This window comes from Pelodiscus sinensis, chromosome 8 (genome assembly GCF_052426305.1).
Source record: "Pelodiscus sinensis isolate ZL-2025 chromosome 8, ASM5242630v1, whole genome shotgun sequence".
Taxonomy (NCBI): domain Eukaryota; kingdom Metazoa; phylum Chordata; order Testudines; family Trionychidae; genus Pelodiscus; species Pelodiscus sinensis.
This window is the reverse complement of record NC_143059.1, coordinates 51,216,628-51,235,757: the sequence shown is the minus strand read 5'-3', so window position 1 is coordinate 51,235,757 and position 19,130 is coordinate 51,216,628. Positions and strand designations below refer to the sequence as shown.

The 19,130-nt window shown below is 44.1% G+C and overlaps 2 protein-coding genes across 3 annotated transcripts in view; one reads left to right on the top strand and one right to left on the bottom strand.

The window, feature by feature from the left end:
- The window catches only part of INSYN2A (inhibitory synaptic factor 2A), a 78,636-nt gene extending 66,625 nt beyond the window's left edge, over positions 1-12,011 (bottom strand). The window contains exon 1 of the mRNA XM_006130182.5: positions 11,387-12,011. The gene's annotated coding sequence lies outside the window, so the exon portion shown is untranslated. The remainder of the gene's footprint in view (positions 1-11,386) is intronic.
- DOCK1 (dedicator of cytokinesis 1) overlaps positions 1-19,130 on the top strand; it is a 567,625-nt gene that overhangs the window by 272,098 nt on the left and 276,397 nt on the right. The window lies entirely within an intron of this gene.

Below are 19,130 nucleotides of genomic sequence, written 5' to 3'. Positions count from 1 at the left end.
GAATTTTTTTAGTGTGGTGCAATCGAGTTCACTGGAGATCCCACTCCTCCACCTCTCTTATAGTTAAGTCTATATTACTATGAAAAAAAACTTTACAAATCAGGAGACTCATCTCTTGAATATGGAACTGAGGATTACTCACATGCAAACAAAACTGTTCTGGAGAATTTTCCTTGCTGATACTAATTTTCTGTGCCAATTATTTGCAGAAACTTTTCCTGTGTAATACACATTTTTAATTGAGTTTTAAAATACAGGCACACTGCTATAGTTTGATTTCAAATCATAATCAGATGCTTTTAGATGTTTAGTTTTTGTGGTTAAAAAGCTCAAAGTGGTATTATTAAGAAAAGGAGTACATTTAGCTGATATTATACATAGTTGAAAATTGTCAGTTTTATACCCCAGTCTCTTAACTTTTTACTATATTTCCCACCTAGAATAATGGAGCAACAATGACAGTAATTGCCAAATTAAACTTTTTAAGAAATCTGTTTTGGAGACCTATGCATTTGCTTAATGACTCCTACTTTGTATATCAGACATCATTTTTCATCTTTTATCAAAGTTATTCTTTTATGGATCCCTTTTTTCACCACTGAAAGTACAAACTTCTCTAGCCATGTACCTCCCCTCTCTCGATACCTGTGTATCATGGCAAGAAATCAGAGCAATCTCATAGTGAGCCCAGAGTGATTCTTCATTTTTGAAGTTGCTTTAGACAATCGCTGCAGCATGTATTATTTTGAATGTGCTTTAAACTATTATAGAGCCATCACTATTGTGATTATGAGTAAAATCAGTAAATGTGATGCGTTTAAATTTCAGACACAGCAGCACCACAGTTACTATGATAACCGATGACAACTCACTTGACTGCTTCTTCATTGCCTTAAAAATGTGAAGGTTTCCTTGTGAATAACGAAAGGATGTTGTGGCTTCTGGTTATCTTCTCTTTTTATAGGTAGAGTAGGAATGCATTTACAATAATTGCATCACACAGAAAAAAAGAACATGTGTTACCACTGTGAAAGTCTCTCTTATTTAAACGTGGTTTTGTAGATATGATTAGATCTAAGGATGAATTTACAAAAACAAAATTCATGAGATGTACATACATTGATAGAGCAGTCCTGGGGCAAATCAGCAGTATGTTGAAAAATAAAATTTGCAAATATTCCTTAAAATATTCCCTGAATAAACATTTTGTTAAACTTATCTTCTGTAAGATTGAAAGAGATGCTGCCACAGTCTTTTGTGATATTTCTGCTTTATTACCTCCTATATATTGCATTATATGCACAAGACTGAATATAAGCCTATTTATCTTGGTCAAATTCTGTATAGTAGGGGTTTATGTTCCCTTAAGGGTTGTATAACCATGTTAAGACTAGGAGTTAGGTATTTGCATCAAGAGGTGAATAGATACCTGAGATTCAAATTAATAAATATTTACTTGACACTGGACAAATAAAATGTCAAAGAAAGTTCCATGTCAATTTATATTATTCACGGAGTTGTTACACTCTCCAACATTGCTCAGGTTTAGAAATTTTGCTTATTTTTCTACTGTGCAATGTGCCATATTGGTAACATGGAAATGTTATCAGTAAAAATGTACCAGAATTTTCTGCAATGTGATCTGTGTAGTTATTCCATCTGTCAAGGTTATATCTAATACTCATATTATAAAAATTCTGATTGCCATTACAAATGCAAATGGCTCCATTTATATTTGGATCAAAAGAACCTCAAATTTGAGTGTACAGTAACTGGATTGGGTTTTCATTTTTATTATTTGGCTGCATGTTAAAATTCAAATAGTAAATTATAAAAATTGAATTATGTCAGTTCCTCTTCTGCAAGTTGTGTTGTTATTTACTATGAATTTTAAATTGTTTACAGTAGCCAGCAATACTAACTCAGTATCAGTATCCATGATGATAACATCAAGTACTACCAAAAGACAGTGCATTTGTTTAGAAATAGAAAAAGCTTATTGGTAAATATGATTCCATACCAGATACTGAAGGCCAGTGAACTCCCAGTTTGACAACCCCCCAGAAAGAGCAAGATGGGGACCTTCTATTGAGGGTGAACATATAGCATCTGTCAGCAAGAATTACTCCTCAGATGTTTGATTTTAGCAGTTATGATGATTGATCTTACCTGTTTTATGTAGAGTCAGAAAGATTACCAGGGTCCTAACATACACAAACGAAAACCAAAACCTTGAATTTCATCTTGGAGTTGATAGGGGGAAGCCCTTGCAATACACTGAACACATATGTTGTGCTCTAAAGCTAACCTTTTGCACTAAACAAGCAGATCTCATTCTACTGACGCTTCAAACAGATCTTCAAGGGTAGCCTTCTTTAGTGTCCACTGTAGCTAGGAGGTGACAAAAGCATCAATGACTATCCTGAGGTCAGTATCAGAGTTAAGGCATCCAAATATCATCTCCTCGTTCTGTTTGGATAACGGTTATCATTATGTATTGTATGATATGATGCTAGTCAAAAGCCACTTGTAATAATAAGATGATGAGATAAGAATGCGAAGAGCAAAAGAATGCAGTCAGGTAATCTGACATCTTACATGTTTTTAATAGAATATTACTTGATGAATTACTTCAAGATATCTCTGTCTGCACCCAGAATTTTACCAATCACCAGAAAATAAAAGCAATAGTGTCTTTCTCTCTCTCTCTCTCTTATATGTAAGCAATTTCTGTCCTCAGTTGCTTCCTGTGCTGGCTCTGCAGTAACTGTTAACTAGCAAAAAGTATTGTAAGTCCTGTGCATATTCTTGCTTAGTGATGCTACTGCAAAAAAAAGACAAGTAAGCAAAACTGGCTTCTACAACACACTGCAAAGACAGTACAAAAATCAATGTTAGCTAAATGGAAAAGAACAAAATGGGTAGTGAAAATACACTTTGGTACAACAGCTAAAAGGTATTACAATACAAGAATATGTTACAGGATATCTCTATGCAGTGAAGTATCTTTGATAAAAACTGCATTTCCAGATACTTTTTAGGTTAATAGTAAAGCAAACTCATGGATATAGACAAAGGGAATCAGATATTGTCATATCAAATTTGAAATAAGATGGACAGTAAATGGGGGACACAGATACAGGAAGATTTGTTGCAGCTAACATGATTTGCAGAGGAGAAGGTTCTCTCACTAACATTGGGAAGGATTGTGTGCAGAGTAAAAGAAGCAGCCAGTGTTAAACTATCAGGTAAAGTGTTGAGGTGAACTGATATTGGAAATTGCCTGCAGAGTTTATGGACATGGAAAATAATGTCAAATGTTGAAATGAATGAGCAAGTGTATGTTCCTTAGAACTCTCAATTTCCTCCCTTTGTTGGCTTGAATGATAAGCTCTGCTTATCTACCTGTATAGGATTTTAGCTGAGAACTCCCACATGCATTAATAGCAGTGGCCTGAATATTAAAGCCATCAAGGTCAGACTTTAGGTAGGCAGTCTGTGTTATTTTTAATGTGGCTTTTTGTGCTTAAACAGCACTGGTAGATATGAACCTAGCAATGTGACAAAAGTCTTGAACTCAGGTTTGTAACTTGAGTTGTGACATTATAACAAGCTATTTAAAGTTTACAGCTTTCATTTAAAATTCAGGGAACTCAGCCCTAGTCTACACTCAGAATGGAGCAGCATATTGAGCAGTTAACCATATTGAGTTCTTGTTGATCTTCTGTCTTATGTATTTTGATTCCAGCAATTCCAGTCTTGTCTGTCCAGTTGTCAGCTTCTCACAGAAATATCTTTGTACTTTTTTGATGCTGGCCTTTATGCACAGAAAATGTCTTGATTCATAAGAGCACTAGTCTCTTTTGCACATATTCTCTTCACTCATATGTGGTGGAATGAATGTCATGAAGAAAATAACCAATGAAGGAAACAGAAATTGAAAATGTAGATATTGGATTAATTTACTTCTGTCTCCCTCTCCTTAGATATTGAATAACTGCTTCAGTTAGGATCGCAAGGTCTACTCCCAATTTCAAAAGAGCAGAGAGCAATGACTAACAACCTCTAAAAATTTGGGCCAGTATATTTGTATCATGCCATCATAATGGAGGTTCAATCTTGATTAAGACCTGTGGGGTGATTAATATAAATATTAATAATCCAGCCATTCTAAAATGAGCCAAACCATAATAAAAGATTTTTTTAAATGCTCCAGACTAGCTGAGAACCTAATTCCAAATAGGTTTTTCTTAAAGTTTTTGGCCTTTCCCATGCTGCCTAATCAAGCCGTGTTAGAAAGTGGTTCAATATGAATTCTGTTTCCACTGTATGTTAACATGGGTCTCAGTGCAGACAGGGCCTAGTGGTATTGAGAATCACCGTAAGTGATTTTCATGGAATTAAATAAAATAAGCACATTTCTATGCAATGGCTAAATAGAGATGGATCTATGTTTGGCCAGCATCTCGTTTGCTTCTGCAGTTCTCTATCTTAGAGATGTTAAAGCTAAATGTTGTATTAATCATATAGTTTGCAGAACTATTTCTAGAGCATGCTTTTTTGTTTAAATATATTGTCTGGTCTAGATGTTGATGGGGATTTTTGAGAGATGGCGTTGAATGAGTATTTACCTCTAGATTGATTGATACTGCTCCAAAGTTGGGGTTGGTTGAGAATCAGTGATTTTTGGTGTAATCTAATTTACTGTTAGGAGTCAATCACAATAATTGGATCTGAAATTCTACACTGCTTTCATAAAGGTCTCTCTCTCTCTCTCTCTCTCTCTCTCTCTCTCTCTCTCTCTCTCTCTGTGTGTGTGTGTGTGTGTGTGTGTGTGTGTGTGTGTGTGTGTGTGTGAGACCAAAACAATAGCTTTTTTTTTTTTTATTAGCAAAAAGTTTTATTTCTTTAAAATATACAATTAGGATTTGTTTCAAGGCAGATGTCTCACATGATTGAACTACTGATTAGTTGTTTTGATTTTGAAGCTTGTTATCAAATACTTTTAACATCAGAAGTGCCAACCTGTTGAGTGCAACCTATGCAGATGTCATTACCTCCTTGATATTTATCTTTATTCAGAAATTAAAAAGTTTGTTCTTATTTAAAATGATCCATTTGTCATCAGACTGAAATATGCTTGAGACACACTTAGAAGTATTTGAGACATGGAAATAATGCGTCGTTACATCTTTGAATATTAATTTTTATATACCCATTTTGTAAAAGTAGCATTTTATTTTCTATGTGCTTGCTTAAATCCTTCACTGTTTTATATATAAGCTATGGCTGTTTTGAATCTTTGGTCATACTTTTTTTTGTTTGTTATTTATAAACTCTGTTGGCTTCCTGAGAGTTATAAGAAAATGAAAAGAAGAGGAGAAGATACAATACAAGCAGTCCTCTATGCATGATGTCAACTGTTTGTTCAAAGATCCATGACTTTCTGAAAGAGTTCTACAAATTGGTACTCTTAACAATTGTCATAAATGTGGGAGGATAGGGAGGTGAAAGAATAATCTTGAAATTTGGATAGCTCACATCCTTTCTTTTTTGATATCTCCCCTCTCCCTGTATCTTTTAAACCATGACAGTGGATCTCTCTTAGGCTAATTTTACAAAATTAGATTTTAGGATCTGTTTTTGAAACTTGATCACTGAAGTTATATCTTCACTGCACAGTTATTCCAGAATAAGCTATTCCAAAATAGCTTATTTCAAAATAGCAAGTCTACACAAAAGGGAAGTCTCAAAATTAGTCTGAGACAGGCTTCTCTAATGTAGACGTGCTATCTTGATTTAAAGCCCTACGAGGAATAACTTATGAGGTGCTATTTTGAAAATAGCAGCAGTGGGGCATCTACACACGCCTTATTTTGAAATTGCTATTTCGGAATAGGCATTATTCTTTGTAGAATGAGGTTTATAGAAGTCAGAATAAACCATCTGTTATTTCGAAATTATTTCAAAATAACAGTATTGCTGTGTAGACGTTTGCATAGTTATTTCAGAATAACAGCCATTATTCCGAAATAACTTTGCTGTGTAGATACACTCTGATATTTATAAATACTCTGTACTGGTCATGGAGAAGACAAAATATCAAAATCAGTTTTCCCCTTTCCAAACAACAACAATAATAATAAAAATGCCTAGCTCTTTTCATTGGCAGATCTCAAAAAGCTTTACCGAAGTAGGTACATACCACAATCCCCGTTTTATAGATGCGGAAACTAATATAATAACAGAGATAGGATTGGGGTTCTCTAAGTGCTACCACAATATAAATAAATTATAATAATGGGTGTAAAAGTAAAGAAAAACTGGATAAAGAAAAAATTAAAGTACATGAAGAATTAGAGACAGACAAGCCATCTTGTGATAGGATGGACCATGGCAGAAGGGATTGATGGACTGAAGTTGTCCCCATCCTGTAACGCTAACCATCAAGATCAAGCCTAAAGAAAAGACTATCCTGCTGGAAGGGAATTAAAAAGGGAGGAAGTGTAAACCTCAGAGCAAGTGCTCCCCTGAGAAGAAGAATCAGTGGCCTGACACAGAAGACTCAGGGGTCAAACAACTATATCAGGGAGAAACTGTAGGGAGTGCCGTGCTTGTGAAGAAGCCTTGAATTGGTCTTTATGTTGTTTTGTAAATAATATCAAACTCCAGAAAGGTTTTTTTTTTCTTTACACTGCACAGGTTATGTGGACTTTTTCTTACCTCGTGGTAAAGTTGTGTAGACATTTTATTAGTTATGACGTGTGACTGGAATGGCAGCTCTCTTAGGCAGGAAGTACATGCAAAAAGATGGGTGAATATTTTTGGTTGATGTTTATTTCTTGGCCACCTCATAGGTTATTTATTTTACCAAATACATCCTTGGTTTAATGCATTTAAGCTTAGGAGTAAAGGATTTAAGAGTCTATCAGTTTTTCCATAGAGACTTCCTTATAAAAGTATATCTGCTTTCAGCCACGCAAGTAAATACATTGAAAATTAATTACCATATTATTTCAGAGAGTACATTAGAGCCTGGCTCTGTAATTCTTTACTATGTTTCGGTAACTTCAACTGCACTACTGATAAAGGTCCTGATTCAGCAAATTCTTCTTAATAGTAAATTGTACTTGCACATATATTCACAGCACTGATGAGACATTATGTAGTTTTTTGTCTCAATTAAGGTGGGTTTGGAGACCGTTTGATGTAGGATACCACTGGAATTGGCATATACTGTAGCTTGAAATTAAGATTTAGTATTGTATTTAATAGTTTAACATTTCCCAATGAGAACACACGTTCCTGTCCTACTTCCTCTGCTCACTCTTAACAATTATAACAAAGTCCATTATAATTAGAAAGGACCCAAGCCACAAATTTGAGATCTAAATTTTCCAAAACATGGGAATATTCAGACCTGAGGTTTTGGCTCTGTCCATCTTTCACTTGTGAAATGATCCTGCCCCCTTTTTATTTTGCACTGAGTGTAAATAAGAACTAATTGTATTGAAGTCTGTGGGCATGTTGTAAAATTGGCAAGAATGCAAAATCAGGCCTAATATCTCTCTGTAGCTCTAGAAAGGAGATCAAAATGAGCTTGTAGGTCTTTGTAATTTTTTTACAACCAGTTTTCTTTGCCTGTGAGATTTGTGCTCAATGTAAAACTGAAAAGCAGCTGATTTTAAGCCAAAGCCCATGACTTTATGCTGTGCATACGCGAAAAAAGTAGTAATACTTTCTGAAAGCATTAAGGGATCAGTAGAGATTCCATTCTCTTTCTGTATGTAGTAAAATGCAGTAAATAGACTTCAAAGTAGAGATGTTCCACTCTAATAAAAAAGCGTCTGACCATATTCCTTAATTAATAATGAATCTAAAGAATTCACACATGTGTATTTGTATACCAGATTAGTTCTTGTTTTCTGTGTTGCCATGTTGTCCTGTGTTTATCCAATGACCCCCCCCCCCCAAAAAAAAATTGAAGAACCAATTCCTGACAGATTCGTATCTTCAACTTCCATTGAATTCACGACTTCAGGATGTCACCCTAAAATATGTGTGATCTCATTCTCTAAAATAGGGGTGTGGAACCTTTTTTGGTTGAGGGCTACTGACCTACAGAAAAATTAGCCATGAGCCACACATAAGTGAGAAGTGCCCCCCCAAAGCCCCTAACCCTCACTGATGTGGCCCCTGACTGAGGAGAAAGACACTCCCCACATTCCTCTCATGCACCAGAGCAGTGGGGGGGAAGGGGGCAATCCTGGTAGATTCTGAGTGCTCCAGCCCCATGGGGAGACGGTGGGGGGGCTTGAGTGCCAGCCCAGGCTCTCCAATGCTGGGGGAGGGGAGTCCTGAGCCTCAGGGGACATATTCAGGCAAGATGGGGGCCTCAGGTTCCCCACCACTGCTTCAGAACAAATTACTGTACTCCATGAAAGGTGAAATATAAAGGACTTATGTGCTGTAAAGCAGCTTTGTTGCGTCCATGTTTTTGTTTAATGTCTCAGTGGGATTTCAGCTGGTTAACTAAACTGTGGTTATCAAAAGGCATGAAATAACGCAGTCTTAACAAATAATTAAGCAAGTTTTGTCTGGGGAGTCTTTGTTCTTTTTTTTTTTTTTTTTAAGGTTTACTGTGATTTTCTTAAGGTCTGTACAATGTGTATGATTACCCAAGCTAACTAGTCCCTATCAAGGAATTGCCTTGAGATTTCACAGCTCTATTGCTTTGCGGGGCTCTGCTTATGTTTTATCATGGATTTTTGGCAAGCTAATCGATTTCGTTGACATTCATTACCACAGTGATCAGTATAGGGGCAGTATCATAGCTATTGTTTTATGATATTATTGCATAACTTTGCTCTAGTCTTAGTCTAATATTCTAATAATGCATACAGTCTGTTGCCGAGTTTGGATTTTCAATTGACATCACAATGTGTTTTAGAGAGCAATACTATTTTGTCCACTGTGGTGTGTGTTAAGAGGTTAGGAGGAGTATACACACTTTGTGATCAGTCTCCTGTGTTTGTGGTTCTCATGCTCATGTTTTCATTATATATAATATTTTCAGTGCAAATTAATTGACTTATTTTCTCCAAATTTGTTAGATATTATGTTATTCTGTTATGAAAGCTGCCTCTGTCAGTGAAATAGTTAATTGTAAACCACAAAAATGATTCTGTGAAGTAGATACTTAACGAGCAGACCTGTGAATTGAATGTCAATTGTTGAACAGTTTAAATGTTCCCATAGATGAGTAACTAATACTTTCTTTATCAGGTAGCTTGTTGCCCATCTGACTTCTCTTCTATGTGTTGAAGAGGAGGGTTTCTGTTTTATTAAATGTTAGAATTGTTTTGTTAATCATGTTAACATTAAAAACAGTGAGAACATGGCTTTTTGGAACACATTTTTTTTCCCATCCTGGACGTAATGATGTGATTACTACAATAAAAAAATTTCTCTGTATTCTAAGCTTTAGCAGCCTTGACCTCATTACAAGATTTAATATGCTTAAAATGCAGAAGTGAAGTAAAACTATATCTGGTAATTATATTTAAGAAGCTGTTTAGTGTGAATAGTTTCATTAGAAATGTTCATAATCTGCTTTTAATAGAAGCAGCATAAGTAAAAATGTTATCTATAATCTGTAAACCCCTGATGCTAAATTAATAATATCTAGTTAAAATTCAGATGACAGTGTTACCATTATTTGAGCCGCTTGAATATATTTATAAAAGATATACTAAAATAAACACCAAATTTTAATTTCAAATTGTAATTGCCCATCTGGCCAGAGAATAATATTGTTGTAGTGAAGATAGTGAAACATTAGCAAATTGTTGGAATACAATCTATATAACACCAAGAGTAAGAATAAGGCTTGTGATTCTTCAAGCTGAGAATTTTAACAGACATATCTTTTGTAGTTTGAAATTAATATTGTATTAATTTAAAAAATGTACATAAAAATTAGAATGGTCATGGTATTTGATTTAATGGTTAGGTTTTCCCTCAGCATCTTGATTTTAACCTTCATAAGCACAGCATCCCTGACACTGATAGTAAATATGAAAGGTAACCACAATGAAACACTTAAACAGAGGAAATAAATCTCTAATACTAATGTGCTCCTTTACTGTTGCTGCCTTCAAGTAAAATAATATAATCATGGAAAGATTTTAAAAAATGGATCTTTTCAAACTTCCACATCCCAGAGTCTAATGAGTTAAATTTCTCTCTGTGATGCTTACGCAGAATTTAAGCTGTTTAGACATACAAGGTCGAATTAAACTGCTTCACTGCCTATTCTGGCTCCTCTGGCAGAGAGAGGAGCTGCAGTTCCTCTGGGACAGACCTCTTGGGAGACATTGACACAAGCTGAGAATTTGTTTCTTGCTTTGCAGAATGCAAAGATGCCCTATTTTGTCATGGTTCTCCACTCCCCACAAATCCAAGTCTAATCACAATCTGAGTTTCCCTTTATTGTTGGAGCTCTCTGTAGCATTATATTAAATAGAGACACTGAGGTCACAGGAGAGGATTTTTGAGTGATACCGACGCAAGACGGAAACCCCTCTGCATGAAGCAGCAAGATGCAAGGTCCCAGGCTATCTCTTTGACTTTGGTGTTTGATGTGTACTATTCTTTGTCCCATTTGTCTGTTAATTTTCATGCTGTCTCCAGCTGAAATGTGTATTGGTTTGGGATATTAAATGGTGAGAGCCACTGTTTTCCAACTATAATAACAGTTGACAAAATGCTAGGAGCTTCAAAGCTGGAGCAAGGTGTGTGTTCCCTTGCCCCCACTACTTTACAGCAAGTTACTGGGAGGGAAATCTGCTTGGTAATAATTTCATTACCATGTTTTTATAGGTAGGTATAATTACAGTCTCTTTGTTGGGACTATATTTGTGCTTTATAATAGAAAAGTTAATAAGCCATGGTAGTTGTAATCAATCCTATAAGGCTGAAGCACCTTATGCATCTTCCGAAAATTCTTTAACTGCTAATCCCCTGGCAAGGTGTTTTATTAGCTGAAGCTATGGTATTTTTTCTAGAACAAAGACATGGTTTGGACATACATAGTGATATTTCCTCAATCCTTTTCTTCCCTTATCTGTCATGAAAGTTATAGGACACAGTACCTATTCCCAGGCAGCCACATACTATTGCATAACAGTCCCTCCCCAAACATTTTAGCTTAGCAGCTTTACACTTTTCACCATGAAGTTTTAATTATGAAAACCTGGAAACTCACTATTTGCATGAATCCTCTCTCAGGGAGGTAGCAAAGCAGACTCTATGATTCTGATCCCTCTGGCTCTGTAAGGAGCATTACAGTTTAGGGTAACATGTCTATTTGCAGTGGAAAGCTTACCTTAGGCTGCCTTAAAAATAACTAAAAGTCTGTGCAATTCCTTTGTGATGCATTTCTCTCCGCTCACTTCTGCAAGCTTGCAGTGAAACGATCCACTGGTGTAGAGCATCTGCTGCAAGATACACCGGCTGGGAATTTTCTTTTGCTTTCCGGAGACTTGATCACCACCACCCCTTTAGCTATCACACTGAGACATTTATTCAGCTGTGACCAAGAGAGCGTTTGCTAGAGGCAGCGGCGGCGGCGGCAGCCACGCACTCCTGAAATGTCCTCATTTACTGCAATTGTCTTCACTGAGATCTCGAATCCAAGGGAGAAGGGGGAGGGGGTAGAAAGGGAGGGGGTCGCTTCAGCAGCCACCGTTTCCAAGCTGGTCAGGACGAAGCAGTCTCTGTAGTGTTCCTGTCTCGCAGGCAGATGCTTTGATGAAGCTGAATTCCCTGCTACTTTTGGAAATGCATGAGCGATGGAGAGCGTGGCGTGTGCTGTGGCGCTAGGACGAGAGCTCCGTGTGTGTGTCTCGCAGGCAGGCTGTGGGAGGCAGGCAGCAAGCAGCCACTGGCGCCGGCTCTCCACTAGGGAGAGTTCTCGTGTTCACTCACTCTGATCTGGACGGGCTGTGACAGGGAACTTGTTGAGTTTAACGTGCAGATCTTAAAATAATGGTTGATATCGTGGGTCCAGTGACGGAGGAGCGGGGAGGAGCCGTGGTGCTGGCTTGTAATTCACACGAGGGGGAGTCTCAGCGAGGGAAGAATTCTCCCAACGTTTTGGAATTTTACGCGCATTTGCTTTATTGCCAGGAGCCTGTCTCGATTTGAGTGTAAACAAAGCTGCACCGGAGCTAAACCCGAGACTGTACCAGTGTGTTGAGTGGAATTAGCATCTTTTGGGCTTGTGTGTGTGAACATGTACACAAGTATAGTGTAACACAGCTGTTCTGAAGGGGGGCGGGCTGTGAGCAGTGTCAGGGTTTGCAAAGCAGAGTCCTCCAATGCTGGTACCCCACTGCTAAAGGTTGGTGCTCTCCCCCCCCCCCCCCCCCAGCCTCCCTACCCAGATAGGCTAAAGACTAGAGCCCCAACCCTCCCCCTTCCCCACCCAGCAGAGGCAGAAGCCCCATGGAGCTAGAAGCTCTGGGCCACTCCTCCCTCAGCTCCACCAGGCTAAAAGCTCAAACAAGCCCTTTGGGGCTGGAAGCTCTGAGTGTGGTGTCTTGACCCACTGTCCCTCCCATGCAGCTAATACCAATAACTTTGAACCCAGGCCTCCTTGCCCCTGGAGGTGAAGTCTGGACTGGTGGTACTCTGTGGGGCAGTGTAGTGGGGCACTATTGGAAACCTTAGGGGGACAAAAAGCCCCCCCCCCCCCCAGCCTTGGAGGAGGGACGACTGGATCTGGGGATCAAATGATTCCAGGGGACAAATAATGAAAAACACGGTCAGGGGGTGTGGGTCAGTGGTTTAAAATGAGGGAGCCAGATGGGGACACTGCACAGAGAACCCCGGCCAGCACCCACTGCTCCTCAAAGTTATCGATGGGCAGCACTAGCTGGTCTCAGTCGACCGCGCTACCATCAGGAGCTCGGTCCAGAGCGCACTGCAGGCGTCCGCTTCGGTCGGATCTGGGGAGAATTAACTAGTGTAGAAGGCCCTGGCCCTTCCACGCATCTCTTCCAGATCTGTGAGGGGGGAGCTGTCCTCTGCCACAAGGCAGGTGATGTGCTTTTTGGTCCCCCTCCTTTTCTCCAGGGCATAGAAGAAGCGGGAGCTGCAATCCATCTCCCGAAGGAAATGGATGCGGGATCAAACAAAGGATCCCAGGGCCCGATGGTCTTTGAGGGCCCGGAGTTCCTCCCGCTTCTCCTGGCATGCCTCGTGGAGGGGTGGATCCTCGGGGTCAGATGCCAGGCACCTCTCAAGCTTCAAAACCTCCCACTCCAGCTGCTCTATCGCCGCATCCCTCTGCTGGCTGGTGCCCTGGGAGTAGTCACGGCAGAAGAGCCGGGCGCGCACCGTCCCCACATCCCACCATTGCTGCGCCAAGGGAAAGGCAGATCGCTGTCCCGGCCAGATGAGCCAGAACTCCTGGAAGCTCTCATCCTCCAGCAGGCTATTGTTAAAATGCCAATAGGCCAGCCCTAGCCTCTCCTGGCTAAGAGAGGCCTTCACGGCCACCAAATGGTGGTCCGTGAATGGGGCCGGCCGGACGCTAGAGCAGTGGGCTCATGCTAGGTGGAATCAAGATAGATAAATGCGGTCCAGCTCGGAGTGGTGCAACCAATTGTCCCCCACCCAGACATAGGTGAAGGTGGTGGTGTTGTCCAGGTGGTGGTAGCACCAGATGGCCACCAGGGAGTGGTGATCTATTATTTCCGTGAGGATGTCGGCCATAGCCTGGCAGTTCTCAAGTCCTGAGCAGTCCCGGTCCTCAAAGGTGGTGTTGAAGTCCCGCTCAGGACCAAATACTCGTGAGGATCCAGGGTGCCAATGACAGTAGCTGCCTGCTGATAAAAGGTTACCCTTTCTGGGCCCACGTTCAGGACATAGACGTTCACAAATTCAATCTCAGCCCCTCCGCGGGCCCGGATATGCAGCAGGCAGCCTGGGACAAACTTGGCAAACCCCAGCACCTCCGTAGGGTGGGAGGATACTTTGACCACTCCAGCCACATGAGTGCTGAGGTGGCTGGAGTACACACCGTTTCCCCACGCCAGCCACCAGCCAGCCTCAGTGGTTGGAGTTGTGTGTGTCTTCTGCAGGAAAACCACCAAGTACCCCACCTTCTGAAGGAGAGCACCTGGATCCTGCAGAGACTTGCCCTACAGCCTCAGACATTTGTCGTGATGGTTGTGTACCTCGTCGTGATGGTTGTGTACCTCATAGTGAGGGCTGGGGTGCATCCTTGCGTGCAGGCTGATCGTCAGCCTCCCGAAGGACCCGCAACAAACCGCTCCCTGACCTAAAGGCCAGGAGAGCGTTGCAAAATTTTCAGATCCAGTGGTAGGCTGCAATGTCCTGCCTTTTGATCCTTTTTCCCTCCTGCAAGAGGGCTCTTGTGGTTCGGAGGACCACAAGAGTGAAAGTCCCCCCATCCCTGCAGGGAGCACTGCACCTTGCCTTTAGCCCCGCGGGTGTCCATGAGGAACTGGCACAGGTCAGCCCTCAGCGATGAGGGGGTTAGAGCAGAGGGGTTTTCCTCCAGATGGGCCACGGAGACGGGCAAGCAGGGCTCTGATCTCGGCGCAGCACCAAAAGCTGTGGCACCATGCTATCTGTCCCCCTCTCTAGTGAGGGAACAGGGCAGCCCTTATTGAACTGGGAATGGGGTACACAAAGACCACCGCCTGAGGGCTGCTCGCACATAGTGGGAAGAAGATGGCCCCCCCAGGGGTGGCAATAGCAGTGGGATAGTGGGATGGGAGGCGCTAGAGGGGGAATGGGTGTCGCGAAAGGGGGAATAGGGTCGGTACCGGGAACGGATGTCAGGCTGGGAGCAGGAATGAGGATCTGGGTGGTGGTGGGGGCAGGACTAGGAATGGGGGCAGAACTGGGGCCGGAACCATGAATAGGGGTGGGATCAGGACCGGGGGTTTAGATGGGAATAAGGGAGGGATCAGGACAGGGAGAAGGGCCAAGGCTTACAAAGGGACAAGGGGACAGTCCCTCAGGTCTGGGCCACCAGGCTGCGGTGCCTCCAGAATGGGGTTGGGGACCGAGGGGATGGAGGTGGAAAGGGGGATTATGCCGACGCCGGGCTCCGATGCTTGGATGGAACTTTTGTTAGGATGATTGCTGAGCCCCCAACAGGGAGAAAGGGTGACTGCTCCACCTCAGAGGTAGAGGTGGTGCCCACAAGTCCAGAGGCCCAGCCGCTTGGAACCCTACATCTCCCTTAAGGGCTCAGCAGCCTCAGATGCAGTGCCTATAGCGGCCGGGCTAGCAGGGAATATTAGGGGCACCCCGAGGATGAGAGTGGAGGCCTGAGGCATGGGAGAGGGAGGAGGAGGAGAGAGCGGTGCAACTGAGTTGCTGCCCAGACTGAGGCCCACTAGCAACAGGTCCTCCTTCTGAACTACTGCGGTCAGACCCAGGGCCTCAATCTCCTCGAAGATGGATCTGAAGTCCATCCCCATGGCCCCAGAGTCCTCCCCGCTGGCTGCTGAAGCAACAGTTGCCCTGGCAGTGATGATGGGGGCTACGGATGGTAAAGGGGCCAGGGTAGCTCCATCCTAGGCCTCTTCTGGGATAGGCTCCACGAGAGGGATGGGACTGTCCCCCTCCATTGCCATGACTTTCTCAGCCAGCACCTCCTTGTCGAGGGTGATGTCAGCAGCAGTGACCCCCCCATGGTACCTTGCAGGGAACCTTTCCACCCTCCTCATCAGAGGGGGGAGATTGAGCCCATGAACCGCAGACTCTGTACTTCCCCTGAATGAGAGTCCAGGCCTCCGAGGTGGAAGTGGACAGCTGGTCAGCAGGGGCAGGGCCAGGGAGCGCAGGTGGTGTTCGGGGGGAAGGGCGAGGGTAGGAACTGGGAGGCAAGGAAGGAACCACTTCTCCCCACCAAACAGCAGGTAGGGGAGGAGGGCGTCAATGGGGGAAGGAGGTGGGGGAAGAGGGAGATGGGTTGACCATTCTTCCCTATGACAGTGGAAGTTCAGGAGGAGGGTACTGAATCGGGGGGGGGGAACTAGGAATCAAGGGGAGCAGGCAACCACTCCTCCCTGCTAAACAAGAGGTTGAGGAGGACAGGGACAGCCGAGGGAAGGGCTCCCCTCCTCCCTGTTGAGCAAGACAGAGAAGGAGAGCGCTGGGAAGTGGGGAGGAACGCAAGGGGGCTGGGAAGAGGGGGTTCACGATGGGGAGGGGGGATGGGGAAAGCAACCACTCCCTCCTGGTGGAGTGTTGTATGGAGGGAGGGCGCTAGCGGGGGAAGGGCGCTGATGGGAAACTGAGGAAAGGGGAGCAGGTGGCCACTCCTCCCTGTGAGGCAGGAGGCAGAGGGGAAGGGCACGAGAGAAGGGGGCATGGACGCGGGAGTGGGGTCCTCCCTGCAAGGTTGGAGGCAGATGAGGAGGGCGCTGGCAGGATGGGACAGGGGATGTGATTGCAGGTGCTGGACGGGAGGGTGGGGGTGGCTCCTCCGGCTGTACTGGGAACGGGGGGTTGTCTATGGCAACATGTAAGGTGGGTATAGTGAACAGGGGGCACTAACAAAATGAGAAAGGAAGGAGCACGAGCGCTCGGGGAGGCAGCCAGGACGGGGAACTAATGGGAGGCTGTGGGGAGGGAGCAAGCAGGAGCAATGAGGGGCTGGGATTGATGGGGCACTGAGGAGGGCGGAGGCTCAGAGGACAGGGCAAACACAGCAAACTGACCAGTGGTGGGGGAAGAGCAGCAGACCAGGGAACTGCGTGGAATCGGGCAGGCAACAAACTGAGTCTCAGGGAGGGCTGTAGCAGGAAGGAAGGAGAAACAAACTGAGCTGCTTGGGCAAGGCAGGGAGGCAAGCTTCTGGGTGGGGAAATGGGGGAGGAGGGCAAGACAAGGGGTGGGAGGAGGCCCCCAGAAAAATGTAGCTGAGGGAGTGGGCTAAGTCCAAGAAGGGGAGGATGTGCCCACAAGTGCTTGTAAGGCTCAGTCTCTCACCCACTGCTGCGCAAACAGTCCCAAGGTGGAAACAAGGGCAGCTAGCCTCGCCAAGGGGCTAGGAGACGGTCCTGGTGGTACAAGGGGGGGGGGTATGGCAGTAGAAAAGGGGAGAGGAGTTGGACTGGAGGGAGAGCTCTGTGCTTCTCCCTCAGCCCACCTTGCAATTTCTCAATTTACAACTACTCCTGGAGCAGAGGTATTAAAAGTCTCAGTTCCAGAAAACAAACTCCTTCCACAGTCCAACTGGTGGGCCTCCTCTTGCTCCTCCTCAATGGGGCACAGGTGTTGCAGCGGCAGCAGCCGGCGGGTGGTAGCCAACAGTGGAAGGACCTCTGGGTGCTGGTGGGTCCTCTTCACCTCTCCGGATGGGGAGGGGGCAGGGGTTTGTTAAAACATATGCATGCAGTGATATCCATTTGAGTCATGTGCTCTCCCCAGTTAATCCAGGAGGGGGTGAGTTAAAGTACATTAACTGCGTGTCGGCTGTGGATCCAACCGGAGTGACTGTAACTGACCAGAACGTCCTGAATGCGGCTGCTTTGGCACACCCTCGCCCCCTCCTCCTCTCCCTCCCCCTCTCCCACCGACCCCTACCTTCCCCTGCCCCCTCCCCCCTCCCCCCGGCAATAGAGAGGAAAGTTACATTAATTGCGTGTTGGCTGTGGATCTAGCCGGAGTGACTGTAACTGACCAGAACGTCCTGAATGCGGCTGCTTTGGCACACCCTCGCACCCTCCTCCTCCCCCTCCCCCTCTCCCACCGACCCCTACCTTCCCCTGCCCCCCCCCCCTCCCGGCAGTAGAGAGGAAAGTTACATTAACTGTGTGTCTGCTGTGGATCCAGCCGCAGTTAATCAATTTCTCTAACAGCTTGAAGCAGCTGCCGGAGCACTTCCGGGTTGCAGTTGGTGCCGGACCATCAGGCGTACCGGACCACTGGATGCCGGACCACCGGAGTTTTACTGTAATTAATTCTGCTCTCAGAACCTAGTCAGTTCCGCTCTCTCACTTGTTCTGCCTCCTCCAACCTCCACTACACCTCTTGAGCTCTCATTCTGTTCTTCCAAGGAAGAGGGGCAGTTTCAGTGAGGTCTCCTTATTCCACTTCCCGGGTTGGATGGGAGGGAGAGGAGCAGAAGGATCCACTAGTGAAGCTGCCCTGAAATTCTGGGCTGCTTCTGCTTCCCTGCTCTCCTCCTATGGGTGTGTCTAGACTACATGCCTCCTTCGACGGAGGCATGTAGATTAGCCAGATCGGAAGAGGGAAATGAAGCCGCGATTAAAATAATCGCGGCTTCATTTAAATTTAAATGGCTGCCCCGATCTGCCGATCAGCTGTTTGTCGGCAGATCGGGGGAGTCTGGACGCGATGCCCCGACAAAGAAGCCTTTCTTCATCGACACAGGTAAGCCTCGTGAAACCAGGCTTACCTGTGTCGATGAAGAAAGGCTTCTTTGTCGGGGCATCGCGTCCAGACTCCCCCGATCTGCCGACAAACAGCTGATCGGCAGATCGGGGCAGCCATTTAAATTTAAATGAAGCCGCGATTATTTTAATCGCGGCTTCATTTCCCTCTTCCGATCTGGCTAATCTACATGCCTCCGTCGAAGGAGGCATGTAGTCTAGACACACCCTATGAGAATGGTAGGGGGCAGGAGAGAGGAAGAGCTATGTCTCTTTCTTGCAGTAACTTGGATTGGCCGCTCTTTTTCAGGATGCAGGTAAGTGGGGAAAACAGCCAATGCAAGGTAGAGTTCCCTAGGGAATACTAAAATTATGGCTCTCTCGGCAACCTCTATTGCTTTTTAAAAATGGTATTTCTTGGGTCTGTGGCTTGTTCTAGTGAAGCACACTTTAAGCACTGTCTTTATAGTCTCCTATTTTAGAACATATCTTCTCCACAATGAGGTATTTACCCGCTTATTATCCCTGTGACCTCTTTACTGGGGGCTCGCCTGGTGAGCCAGCCTGTATCCCACTCCCACCAATCTCTGTCCTGAGTTTCTGAGTCTTTGTTTACTCTAGTTCCAAGCCAATGGCTTACATCTTCTTTAATAAAACAGAATCACTCCTACCGTTGGTTACAGAGGT